Below are 14,233 nucleotides of genomic sequence, written 5' to 3' on the forward strand. Positions count from 1 at the left end.
AATGGTAGTTAACAGATACTTGATGAGAGCAATGGCTAGGCACGTACTGAATTGAGGGCCCAAGACCTTAGAAGATCCCAGCCTGGGAGAAATAAGGATGAAAGGGACATTGGACCATTGACCATTGCTTCCAATTTACTGACTAGGCAATGCAGAAAACTTAAATCCATTACACATCTGCTTAATTTTTCCCCATCTAAAAGGACATGTGAATTCACATGCATGGCATTTTGAGGGTCAGGTGTCATAAATTAGATTGCAGAAGATGATTTACATGAGTTTCCTACATTGTGGCACTTCCCCAGGGTTGAATTTATCCTTAAAAATAGAGACTCTGGTTGCTGTGTTCTGTTGACATCAAAGTTAAAGTAGGATCAACCACATTCTTGACTCTGTTGCCACAGAAAGAAGAAATTCTTCCCTCTACCTAGTCTGGCAGTGGGGAATCATGAATTTTCTTAACTGCATAAACCTGTAACTATTTCCATTGTAGGTTTATGAAAGCCTGCCCTTAAGCTGGGGAAAAAAAAAGCCTTGCTGCAGAGGGACATTTTGAGGTCTAATTAATGGCAAGACAGTCTATGTAAATAGAAAGTATTTTATTTTTCCTAAATGCTTATGACCTAATCGTCAAAATAGTGTTAGTATTCAATTGCTTGTATGAATAATTACTCTATCATATATAAATGTTTATATCTCCTCTTATATTTGAAACCTGAGCTATGTTTCAAATTTGTGAAGTGTTTTGGCTTTACTATAGAGGGCAAGAAAAGAAAGCTTATAAAAGAATTATAGAAAAGATAGGTTCACAGTAAATAAATATAATGAGCTACAAAGGACAAGTTAAAAATATAATATTTCTTATTCAGACAAGGATAGCATACTATTTGTCTCTAAAAATCTTTAATTGACTTTAAAAACAAATTACAAGGGGGGAAAATCGGAGGGGGAGACGAACCTTGAGAGACAATGGACTCTGAAAAACAAACTGAGGGTTCTAGAGGGAAGGAGGGGTGGGAGGATGGGTTAGCCTGGTGATGGGTATTAAAGAGGGCACGTTCTGCATGGAGCACTGGGTGTTATGCACAAACAATGAATCATGGAACACTACATCTAAAACTAATGATGTGATGTATGGTGATTAACATAACAATAAAAAATTTAAAAAAAAACAATTTAAACTTCCTTGGGGTGAGGTACCTGGGTAGCTCAGTCAGTTAAGCTTCTGACTCTTGGTTTCAGCTCAGGTCAGGATCTCAGAGTCATGATCTCAGGGTCATGAGATTGAGCCCTGAGTTGAGTCTTGCACCGGACTCTGCGCTCAGTGAGGAGTCTGCTTGATATTCTCTCTCCCTCTGCCCCTCCCCACACTTGCACTCTTTCTCTCTCTGTCTCTCTAAGTAAGTAAGTAAATAAATAAATAAAACCTTAAAAAAACCCAAAAAACTTCCTTAGGTGAACCTGCCAAGAAGCCCAATTTATTCTTGTTTTGACTGCAAATAAAAGCCCGCATGCAACCAGAATAATCTATTTTTCTAGCAGCATATGGTTCCTTTGCAAACTTCAAAAACAGTTGTGGTTGTGTCTCTGAAGAAGCTTTGAAATTTGTTACATGGTGATACTATCTAAGAACTGTCCAAATTTACTTTTATTGGGAATTTGTGATTTTTGTTTGGCCCTGAACTTTGAAAATTATATAGTTTATAAGAAAGTGCTATAGATTTCTTAACTGGTCTCATATAAACAAAACTATTATAAGTTACACATTTTATGATACCAATGGACTGAATGAATTTCAATCTGATTGATCAAAGATGAATAAAGGTATTGTTTTATACCTGTCCCTAACTTTATAAGCATCACAAAGACAAAGCAAGTTAGCTCCAGATTATTTGTAAATAAAAGTTTCAGATTTTCCAATTCTGTTCCCTTCCAATTTTAGTTGTAAAATATAATTATCATTTTGAACTCGGGACAAATAGAGTTAGTTTAAAGCTTCCTCAAGATTATGTAGTACTAGGGACACTTTAGTCTTTTTTATTTATTTATTTGAGAGAGAGAGAGAGAGGGAGAGCACGAGCAGTGGGGAGGGACAGAGGGAGAAGCAGATTCCCTGCTGAGCAGGGAGCCTGATGCGGGACTCGATTCCTAGACCCTGGGATCATGACCTGAGCTGAAGGCAGATGCTCAACTGACTGAGCCACCCAGGCGCCCTAGTTTTTTTTTGTTGTTATTGTTGTTGTTGTTTGTTTTTTTAAGATTTTATTTATTCATTTGAGACAGAGAGATACAGAGAGAGAGAGATACAGAGAGAGAGAGAGAGCACAAGCAGGGGGAGAGGGAGAAGCAGGTTCCCTGCTGAACCAGGAGCCCGATGTGGGGCTCGATCCCAGGACCCTGGGATCATGACCTGAGCTGAAGGCAGACGCTTAACCATCTGAGCCACCCAGGCGTCCCTAGTTTTTTGTTTTTGTTTTTTAAGTTTTATGTATTTAAGTAATCTCTACAGCTGGCATGGTGCTTGAACTCACAACCCCAGGATCAAGAGTCCCACACTCCCTGACTGAGTCAGCCAGGTGCCCCAGGGACACTTTAATAAAATTGAAAAACACATTTGGGTTGCTAAAAAAAATCCAAACTTTTTTTTTTTAAAAGATTTTATGTATTTATTTGACATAGAGAGACACAGTGAGAGAGGGAACACAAGCAGGGGGAGTGGGAGAGGGAGAAGCAGGCTTCCCGCTGAGCAGGGAGCCCGATGCGGGGCTCGATCCCAGGACTCTGGGATCATGACCTGAGCCAAAGGCAGATGTTTAACGACTAAGCCACCCAGGTGCCCCTCAAAAATCCAAAATTTTAAATATCTTCCCCCCTATTGTCAGAAGGCTCTTCTAGAGGCTACTCTTCTAGTGAAGAAGAAATAGTTATCTGTTGGTTTCATCTGTTTCTCTTGTTTGTTCAATTTAACTTTTTTATTTAAAAAATAATGTGCATGGTAGGTACCCAGTTTTATACAATTATTTCTGTGTACCAAACTATCTCTCCATGTGTTCATCTACCATTCCTCCTATCTCTGTGTCTACATAGAGAGATGTCAAAACAGATGTTCACCTAATGTTAATGATGATTATTTCTACATGGTAGGCTTTTGTTGATTTTTTCTTTGTAGTACTTTTCTATATTGCTTAAAATCTTAAAATAATGAATCATTAAATGTAGAGATAATAAAGTCATTACCATAAAATATATGAAAAAGGGGAAATTGCATTTGATAGTCACAGTCTTTGCATTTATTTTTCCCAGTGGAAGACCCCAGAGGAATTAGATAATGCATCTCATGTGCCAATTCCTGAATAATTAAATAAAAATGTCTGTAATATACATGGGTGTACACATGAGTCGAATAAATGATAGATAAGGTCTATCATTCATTTCTTCAACAGGGAATTCAGCACTCGGGTGTCACATATGTTCAATTTTCATCCTACCAGTTGGAAACAAGCTCTGAATTGTGCTGATAAAAGCAGAATTCATGAATAGCAGAAGAATAAGAAAAGAATATCTTTAGCTTAAGTAAAATGGAGAACCAAGGAATATGGAAAATGATACTCTATTTTATGGAACTTACTTTTTTAATTGAAGTATGGCTGACACACAATGTTACCTTAGTTTTAGGTGTACAACACAGTAACTGGACAAGTTTATACATAATGCTATGCTCAGCACAAGTGTAGTTGCCATCTATCACCACAGGACACGGTTATAATCCCATTAACTATATTCTCTATGTTATACCTTTTATTCCCATGACTTATGCATTCTATAACTGGAAGCTTGTATCTCCCACTCACCTTCACCCATTTTGCCCACCACCTCTCCAAAACTATACTTATCATTTTTTCATACTTACAAAGCAAAATTCAAGAAATGCTGCTTTTTATATTAAAAGCAAGTTTCTAAAGATACAAGCAAACTTTTTATAGGAATGCGTATTCTTTTTTTTTTTTAAGATTTATTTATTTATTTTAGAGAGAGCACAAGCGTGAGCCGGGGGAGGGACAGAGGGAGAGGGAGGGAGAGAATCCTTAAGCAGACTTCCCGCTGAGCATGGAGTCTGACGCAGGGCTCCATCCCAGGACCCCAAGATCATGATCTGAGCTCAAATCAAGAGTTGGCTTCTTAACTGACTGAGCCCCCCAGGCGCCCCAAGAATGAGTATTCTTAATATGCGTTGCATTTTTTCTGGAGAGCAACACCAAAAGATCCTTTGATATCTATCTTTCATTATGTTGTAGAAAGACTTATGAAATTTCATGGTGGTCTATGAGAGAAACACACCAAAAACACAGGTCCAGTTAAGCCTCTAGGAGGCTAATGAAAGGTTAGAGAACCACCATGAGAAAATGCTAGTTCTTTCGTCGGCTTTATTTCAAAGTTGGCTTATTTGAATAGCAGGCTTGATACCTCTAAGTATGTGTGAGAAAATTTAAAATAGAGATGAATTCTTTCTAACTGTACTAAGTACCTTCATTTGGCTGAAATTATTAAAATTCTGTGGAGCATCTACATTGCTGCGGCCATTGGGTTTGGTTGTTTCAGCTGGCCTAGTGCCTACTCCTTCTTCCTCTAACAGCTTTCCACTTTTTCTGGGGGTAAAGGAATGGCTGATTCTCCTGCCCAGGGCAGCGAGGCCAGCTCCAGGACCTGTGTTGGCTTACTCCGAGGGAGGTGCTTCTGGCCGGCTGCAGAACCTCCTCTGAGTGTAGACCCGTGGCCCTCCTGCAGTAACCCAAATCTAGTCATTTCCCCACCCTGTTTTAACGAGCTTGCGGGGGTCCCGTGTTCGCCTCTCAGAACCCTGTGGGATGCACTGCCCTCAAGGAACTTAAAAACTCACTAGTAAGGGAGATCAGACGAGTCCCAAAATAACTTTAAGTGCTTTATGGGAGCTTCACATGCTTAGGACTGTGTCTACACAGCACAAAATGAAGTGGCAATCTGGCGTGCATCCCGCTGCTTTAACAAACTTGGCAGCCCAGTGGATACATAAGACTTCAAAGTCTAGCCGAAGATCTCCGGAGAAGGGCTTCCATAGCTTCCATGGGAAATGCAGTTATGAGTTGCTTCCTGGACTGGGACCAGGGAAATGGAGTAGGTTTTGTCCTTCCATCTCTTTTGGTTTCCCGGAACTTTCTCAGCTCACAGTAGGAATTTGGAACGAAATGATGACAAAGATCCCATTACCAATTGCTTCTTGCTCTGTTTCATAGTTTGACGAATTTTGATTCTGTTTCTGAACCCCTCTGCACTCCGCTTTGCATTTTGTATACACCTTTATTATGGAACTATTGATGTTTATTGCAGTGATCTGCATCCATGTCTGTCTCCTCCAGGAAAGGAGCTGTAATATTCATCTTCCTAACTCGGGACTCACTACCATATCCGTTTTGTGTTACACTGGTTTTTTACACCATAATCACTGAAGAGATTTTATTTTTTTTAAAGGAATTGTCCATGGGACCCACTTTGGTCCTGCTAGAAATTGCTGCCTCCCATGCTTGGGTTAAGATGATAAAGTCAGAGAAATTTGTCCCTATATCTTCTTTTCGAGGCTCTTTCTGCTACTCCTCCATCTACCCATACCATCCAGTCAGTTAGCTCTAAGCGCCAACTGGCAATGTTCTCTCTTAACCTGGTTACATGACTGGTTGAAACTGTATACGAAAGTACCCTTCTGCATGTGTGCTGTATTTCACAATCAAAATAAGTGAGGGGCACCTGGCTGGCTCAGTTGGTAGAGGGTGCGACTCAGGGTGGTGAGTTCTAGCCCCATGTGTGGCATAGAGTTTACTTAAAATACAATTTTAGAAAATAAGCGAAATTGGGCGCCTAGGTGGCTCAGTTGGTTGGGCATCTGCCTTTGGCTCAGGTCATGATCTCAGGGTCCTGGGATTGAGCCCCGCATCAGACTCCCTGCTCCGTGGGAAGCCTGCTTCTTCTTCTGCCTCTCTGCCTACTTGTGCTCTCTCTCTCCCTGTCTCAAGTAAATAAATAAAATCTAAAATGAAATAAAATAAAATAAAAAATAAGTGAAATAATGCTCGTTTGAAACAGGTGTCCAGCCTGGGTTTCCCACTGAATGAGAGAGAAAACTGTTTTAATATGTGTCAAGCTTCTTCTAAAGGCAAGAGTGAGGCCCTGAGAGAGTTAAACTCTGGGATGACATACAAAGCAGTACTGAGAGACAGATTGGCTAAGAAGAGGCAGAATCAGTGAGGCCATTTAAGGGTTCACTTCAGTAGGCTTCACGAGATGATGAAGGCTTGAGGCAAAGAAGAAGAGGAAAACCGTAAGACAGACACTTTGGAGGAAAAACGGGAAGGAGTCAGTAAGACCAGATACAGACCTTGGAGCTCTAGCAGTAGAAAAGATCGGGGAAATTTTTTTTTTATTATGGTAAAATATACATAAATTGAAATTTATCATTTTACCCACTTTTAAATGTACAATCCAGTGGCATGCAGTGCATTCACATTGTTGGGCAAACATCACTACTATCCATCACCAGAACTTTTCATCTCTCCAAACTGAAACTCTGTACCTATTAAACACTAACTCTCCAGTCCCTCCTCTCTCTCCCCAGCCCCTGGTAACCACCATTCTCATTTCTGTCTCTATGAATTTGCCTATTCCTGATACCTTATATAAGTGGAATCATATAATATTTGCCTTTTTGTGTCTGGCTTATTTCAATTAGCGTAATGCTTTCAAAACAGAAATGATTTTGCTGTGCCTCACCTCCATTACAAGTCATTTAAGATAAAATTGTGTTTTTCAAAATGGCACTAAATTATGCATATGCTCAAATTTAAGAAAGCATTATCTCTGGGCTTTCTGATCGCAAATTTTGGATAATTGAAGTTGAACTTTCCTCTCTTTCTACATCTGGGGTGTGAGTGGGATGTGTGTAGGAGGTACTCTCGCTTCACCTACGAGGTATTCAACTGCTCAGAGGCCTTCCAACACCTGGAAATGCTGCAGTTTCAAATCTTTCTCAGATTCTCCCTAAACTCCAATATATCTGCCAGGTCTCCTATTTCCTTCGGGTTCTGTTCTCTGCTAATAGGTCAAGGATGGTGACAATGGGTTGGTGTACATTTCCCAGGTAACATATTTAAATTTTAATCAGGGATTTTTTTTTTTTTTTACTAGACCCTAATGAGTCCTAGAGACAATATGGAAATGGAAACTTCAAGAGAGAGGATGTGAGACTTTGGCCAGAGCAGGCTTGGGACTCTCCCAAATCTCTCATGCAGATGGGCACCTAGGATGGTTGTATGGTCCCAGCAAAGGCCACTAAAGGTGGACGGTGCTTTAGGTGGCCTGAAGCAAGGAGTAGAGGAGGAGCTTTTCATAGCATAGAATCCTCTCTGTTTGGGCTGGAAAGAGCCTTAGTGGTTTTCCACTCCAGTCCCAAAACATGAGCATGGAAATCAGAGAACCTGGATTCACATTTGGACTCCACTCTTACTATTTGACCTTGGGCAAGCCATTTGACCTCTTCTATGCTTCACTTTCCTTATGGGGAATGAACAAAATGGTATCTACCTCGTAAGATTGTGGTAAGGATTAAATAAAACAATATGTAAAAAGCTTTTCTATATTTATAATCTTAGTAGCTTAGGGCAACAGCAATCATCCATAACATCACAGTTTCTGTGAGTCGGGAATTCTGCGGTGGTTTGGCTGGTCGTTCTGGCTCTGGATTTCCGCTGAGGCTATAGCCAGATGTCAGCTGCACTGTAGCAGTCTGATGGCCTGGCTGGGCCTGAAGGACACACTCCCAACAGGGCTCCCTCACAATTCTGGCAGGTCAGGGCTCTCCACGTGGGCCTCTCTGTGGGTCTGCTTAAGCATCTTCATGACATGGGTACTGGCTTCCTCCGAAACAAGCAACTCAGGACACCAAGGCAAAACCCCAATACCCTAACTCACCTGAAATGACACACTGCACTGTGGAATGTTCTACTAGGCACACGGGCCTGCTGTGATCCAGTGTGGGAAGGGACTCCACAAGGATGTGAAGAGCAGGAAGTGAGGAGCTTGGAGGCTGGTCACCACGCCCATCTTCAGCTCCAATTCTAGTTATGAATTACCCCAGGGATAGCAGAAGAACAGGGGTGGGGTAAGGTCTGGAGGGAGGCAGGAAGACATGGAAGCGAGCCTCATCCACCTCTCCCTGGCCCAACAGAGGGTAGAGAGGCAGCTTGAGTCAGGAAGGTGCAGCACCCGAGGGGAGCTACAGACCTTAGGAGTATGCTCGTGCCTGGAAAGTATAGATAAAATGATTCCTCTTTCAAGCAAATTGAGTACAACTTTGAAACTTTTGACAAATGTTCTAGTGATCCCTGTCACCTGGCTGGGCCAGTGGTTTTATTTATTTATTTATTTATTTTTAAGATTTTATTTATTTATTTGACACAGAGAGAGAGAGCACAAGCATGGGGAGCGGCAGAGGGAAAGGGAGAAGCAGACTCCCCGCTGAGCAGGGAGCCCGACACGGGGCTCGATCCCAGGACCCTGGGATCATGACCTGAGCCGAAGGCAGACCCTTAGCAGACTGAGCTCCCCAGGCGCCCCGGCTAGGGTTTTAGACAGCCACTACTGCTCCAGCCAACATATTGTGTGTGACAGCAAGTCAGTCTCTTCATGTCTTACTGTCTCCCATCTTTGAAATGGGTTTGACGATATTAATTCATTGGTGGTTGTTTTGAAAAACAGGTTTATCATTACAAATATGAAGTATATTTATTTTCATGTTATTATTTTGCTTTAAAATATTCATTAGTTTGTTTAAAAGATAATATAAAGATCCTCATAGATGCATTAATCAACACATTTACTTGTTCATTTTTCTTCTGATTTTAGTTTTCAGAAACACCCCAAGCCTACATCCATTACAGGGTAATGGACTGCAAAATCTTATTTAATTGCAATGAACATATTTAGTGGAGTTAACAAAAAATAAAAAATATGTAATTTTGTGAACGTCTGTCAGTTTAAAAGAATCAAAACCATTGTTCACTCCCTTCTACCACCCCCTTCCATCCTCCTTCACTCCGACTTCACAGACCTTGAGAAAGCAGGAGAGCCTGGGCGTCTACACTCAGAAGGCCTTGGAGACGCATGGCTCAGGATAGGGAGACGGATGTATTGAACACACTCCAGGTTTGATTCTGATATAGGGTTTTAGTGTGGCTCACCACCAGCAATTTCCAGAGCTTTCCTCCTCTGTAGACTGAGAATGTTCAGCAGACAGATTGAATTGTGTTGGGGGACCCTTGGGCCACAAGCAGTCCCACTGTCTATGAGCTATTCTGGTGCATTCTCTACTTACCTTGAAGACAACATGAGCATTTTTTGAGGTAATTAACTATGACCTTATTTATGATTCTTGAATTATAAAATCTTTTAATGGAAGAATTTCCCCAGAAATTTAAAAGCGATAATTAAAAATAGATAAAACACACAAGTTCAGAAAAACTTAGTACATCCAAATTCTTCCAGCAGATCCTGGTACCATTACATATACGATTATATTTAATTCAATCTAAAATGATTACTTCAAACTGGATTCTCCAGCTGTATATTTCTGGTTCCTCAGGGATCCTATGAAAAATCTGAGGAAATTTCTTGCTGATTGGGGAGATATTAAACCGCAACATATGGCCCACACATGTGATTAGTATTCCTCTAAGGAAAAATGCAAAGGATTATATTTAGAATACAGGGTATGTGTTCAGTGGTTCTGGATGACCCAGGGGATTATTAGGTTCTTCTTGTGGAATTTTCTATAGTTAAAAGATGAATCTGGAATTCTGAATGTTTGGTGTGGACAATGGAGCTCATCTGTAAGATTTTGCAGGTGTGAGGCCTGCCAAATTTTCAATATCATGTAGTTTCTTGAAAGGTATTCATACTGTTCTTCAGAGATTTTCTGAGTTTCAGGATCTCTGCCATATATTTTAGAGGAGTCTTTTCACATAGGTATCTTCTGAAGTAAAAAATTGCTAACACTGTGTTATGGCCCCCAAATAAAATGGGTTGAGCCTGATAGCATTGCCAGTTTGTGCCTATGGTACCTTAAATGAAATCATTCTAAATTTCATTCCTTTTTGTTCTGATGTTTCACCACGAATGTGTTTTATCACATATTTGATCTTGGAGCTAGAGAATAGGACATGGCTTCGGATGAAATTCTGACTCTCACATTGTGGTCCTGGGAGGCCACGGGCAGGTATCAGGATGACCTGCTGTGTTGGTCCAAGGCCATGCATGGCTAATCTGACCATCTCAGAAGCTCCTCAGTACCTTTTCCACCTTCTGGTAAAATGTCCTACACTGCAATATGAACTCCTTGTTTTGTAAGTATCCAACTTCAACCACTAAAGTCCTAAAGAATGTAAGGGTTTCCAACTGCCTCTCTGTGGCCTTTCCACTTGAATATCCTACTGTCAACTCAAAATCAATATCCCCTGCCCAATCCACCCCTCCAGCAAACTAGTTCTCCTTCTGGTTACCTGACTGCTACCAGTTTAGCGACACCAACTTCTCCTCATTTCCAGTCACTCAGGTGAAAATTTTGGGGACATACAATTTTGTTCATTCTCATACACTAACCTCTTTCTAAGTTCCTTTATTGATTTTTCTCTTCAAGTATTTGGATTTGCTTTCCACATTCCTCTCCTTTGACATCACGTGGGAAGCTTTGATTCTAGCTGTTTTCTGCTACTCGGGTGGCCTTCCCGTCCAGTTCAGCCCCAGTGATTCTTCATGAACCCTCTCCCTCTCGGTTGTGCTACTGCCCTGGGCTCTAGGCGTCGATGGCCTTCAACTGTTTTGTCTCACTCTCAAGGTCAAGAACCGCCTCTGATTAGAATCTACTCATCTGGCCTGATCTCCCACTATTGCCAAAAAAACCTTCTACTTCAATCAGGTTAATTTCCTTCTGTCTTCTTTCCTTTTTTTTCATATTAGGCTCTTACTTGGTTCTGTTTCATTTCTTTTCTTCCTGAAGTATACCTTTTCCCACCTTTTAAATCTCCATATTCAGACCTCTGATAATCCTACCTCACAGTAGCTTCTTTCCCTGCACTTAAAATCAACAAAAGCAAATCAAAACCATAAAAATGTTTTCATACTCTTCAATCCAGTAATACCATTTCTAGAACTGTATCCTAAAACATTTTTTTAAAGATTTTATTTATTTATTTGAGAGAAAGAGAGACAGCAAGAGAGAGTACGAGCAAAGTGGGGGAGGAGAGGGAGCTGAGCAGGGAGCCCGATGTGGGACTTGATCTCGGGACCCCGGGATCATGACCCGAGCTGAAGGCAGACGCTTTACCAGGCATCCCTGTATCCTAAAACATTAACATTAAGAAATTAGAAAAAGCTCTTGTGCACAAACTTTCCCCTCCCCTCCAACACTATTGATGATAACACTGAAGAACTGCAAACAAACTATATGTCCAGAGATAGAAATAAGTAATTCTCATAAATCACTCTATAGAATGCACAAAATGAATATGAGTTATAAAGATTATATAATTATATAAAATTTGTAAAAATATAAGGCTAACCGGACAGTATGTATATACATACAATATTACAGAATGTAATATTGTATGTATATAAATATTTTAAATCAGCCCTTAATATGCAAAACATTTTAAATCAGCCCTTAATATCCCAGATTGTAAATAAGCTTGATTATGAAATGGTGAAGAGATAATTTAACCCTAAAGACATTGCTGACAAAAGAAAAACGCATCCATTTACAAGTTTCTATGTAAATAAATTTGGACTTTTGTTAAAAAGAATCTAACATCTTCTCATTCTCTCTGTCTCAAATAAATAAATAAAAAATTAAAAAAAAAGAATCTAACATCTCTTATGTGCCTATGACATTCTAGTTCTTTTATATCTTATTTAGTCTTTACAGTATACCCAGGGAGGGAGGTACTATTAGCTCCATTTTACAGATGGATAAAACAGGCTGGGAGAGGTTAAATAATTTTCCCAGGATCACACAGATCCTGGGATAGAAGGTTCAGGAACACTTCTTTATTCTTAATAAAGTTTCTGTTATTGAAGACTTGATTATTAAATAATGTGCCTATGTTAAACTTTAAAAAGTAGGGGACAAGAGAGAGAGGGGGGCAGTTTGGGACTTCTTTTTTTTTTTTAAAGATTTTATTTATTTATTTGACAGAGAGAGAGCAGCAGGTAGAGGGAGAGTGAGAAGCAGGCGAGCAGGGAGCCCGATGTAGGGCTCGATCCCAGAACCCTGGGATCATGACCTGAGCCGAAGGCAGATGCTTAACCGACTGAGCCACCCAGGCGCCCCTGGGACTTCTTCTTAAGAAGTAGTCAAAAACAATACAGAAGTTAATGATAAAAGCCATGCTGGCAGACAGGGTGCCTTCTGGGAGCTCTCGTTCACCATTTTCAGCTTAACATTTATGATTCAGAGGTGACAATGATGCAACTATGCAAGCGCTTGAATGATTTGATTAGGATGCAACCCAGCCTCAAAATCAGATAGAAGAATGGATGCTACCACCTTTCTATAGACCAGAAATTCAGCTGGTATTTTAGGACTCTTTAGTTTCAAGTAATCTTGCAGTTTTCCAAAGATGGTTGGTTCTCCAGACTCAAGTCTGTTTCTGTGGCAGAGGATTGGGTAGTCATGCCCCATATATGGATCATAAGAAGCTTTGAAATTTTGGCAATCTTTGACGGCAAGTAATATGTCCATCTGCAGAGAATCTTGCAAAAGTAATGTTGGCAAAAACCTAATATTACTAAATTCATGGAACTGATAGCCACCTGGGAAAGGTGTTATTTCGGAGATCCATACATTTTCCCCCCAGGGCTTGAAAGCATGGATTCCCCCATTGAATAGGACAGGTGAGAAGTTTTTGAGCTTCTTCCATGGTCTTCAAGCTATGTGGGAGTTGCCCAGGCACTGTGGATGAAGTGCTAGTGAGAAGTTGAATCTTACAGTGATTTGGTTTTTAGGTCAGTCTTTGTCTCTATCCACAGTATACTGTACTTTTCAGAGCCTACTGATAAATAATGCCTTTAAGTTAAAAAGATGAGGCTGTTCATGCCTAATATAACTCAAAATTTATTTCACACCGGTGTGGCCTTAAAAAAAGTTCTGTCGTCAATTTATTTACTCACAAGCACCAGCAGATAATTTTCAGAACTGTCTAGGCGGGTAGCATGAATCGGAGTACCATTGCTTGGAAAGCCCTTCATTGCTACAGTGATCAAGATAGGCAAGGAAGGACCGTTCTTCTGTTGTGTGTGAGAAGTGTTCGGGTAAGAAGCCTGAAGCTTAACAAGGTTAAAGGGCAATGGTACTGCCTCTCTCCCTTCCTGTACATGCAATTCAGGCTTCATATTATATTGTTTTGACTTCTTTTTGCTTTCAAGTCTGCCCATACTATATATTTTAACTTGAATCCACTGTGCAAAAATTATGGGGTGGGGAGGTAGTGGGGGAAATTTTAACCTCCCCTGATATGGTCCCAGGTTTTGTATCTCCCTGATACAACCACTACATTGGTTAAAATTTGTAGTTTTGTGAAACCTTTTCCTTGATAAAGGGTGAGAAGTCCAAGGGTTGGGAGTACCTCATGTCCACCAGTCATCTTAGCATTGTCACCAATATCTTGTGAAATAATTCAGTTGTGTGGTATTCGCTAATGTGGTATTGAAATCTCGAACAGTTTTAAGGTTTTTTTTTTTTTATTATCATTCATTTGAGAGTGAGAGTGAAAGAGAGAGACAGAGAGCACAAGCAGGGGGAGAGGCAAAGTGAGAGGGAGAAGCAGATTCCCCACTGAACTGAGAGCCTGATGCTGGGCTCCATCCCCGGATCTGGAGATCATGACCTGAGCCACCCAGCTGCCCCCTCTTTTTTTAAGATTTTTTTTTTTATTCATTGAGAGAGAGAGAGAGACAGAGACAGCACATTGAGCAGTTTTAAAAATTAAAATTCTTCACATGAACAGCTTTAGCAGACAGGAAATGCTGAAATTAGCGAAGGGGCATGGAATGACTCAGAACATCCACCAACCCTTCTATCTGAGGACCTTAACTGCTATGGGAGAGAAGAGAGGCCCATTGGAGCTCTTTCTCTCTCTCTTTTTAAAAAAAGATTTTA

This window comes from Mirounga angustirostris, unplaced genomic scaffold, assembly GCF_029215605.1.
Source record: "Mirounga angustirostris isolate CCGP_5_RB_7025 unplaced genomic scaffold, mMirAng1.0.hap1 SCAF_3, whole genome shotgun sequence".
NCBI lineage: Eukaryota > Metazoa > Chordata > Mammalia > Carnivora > Phocidae > Mirounga > Mirounga angustirostris.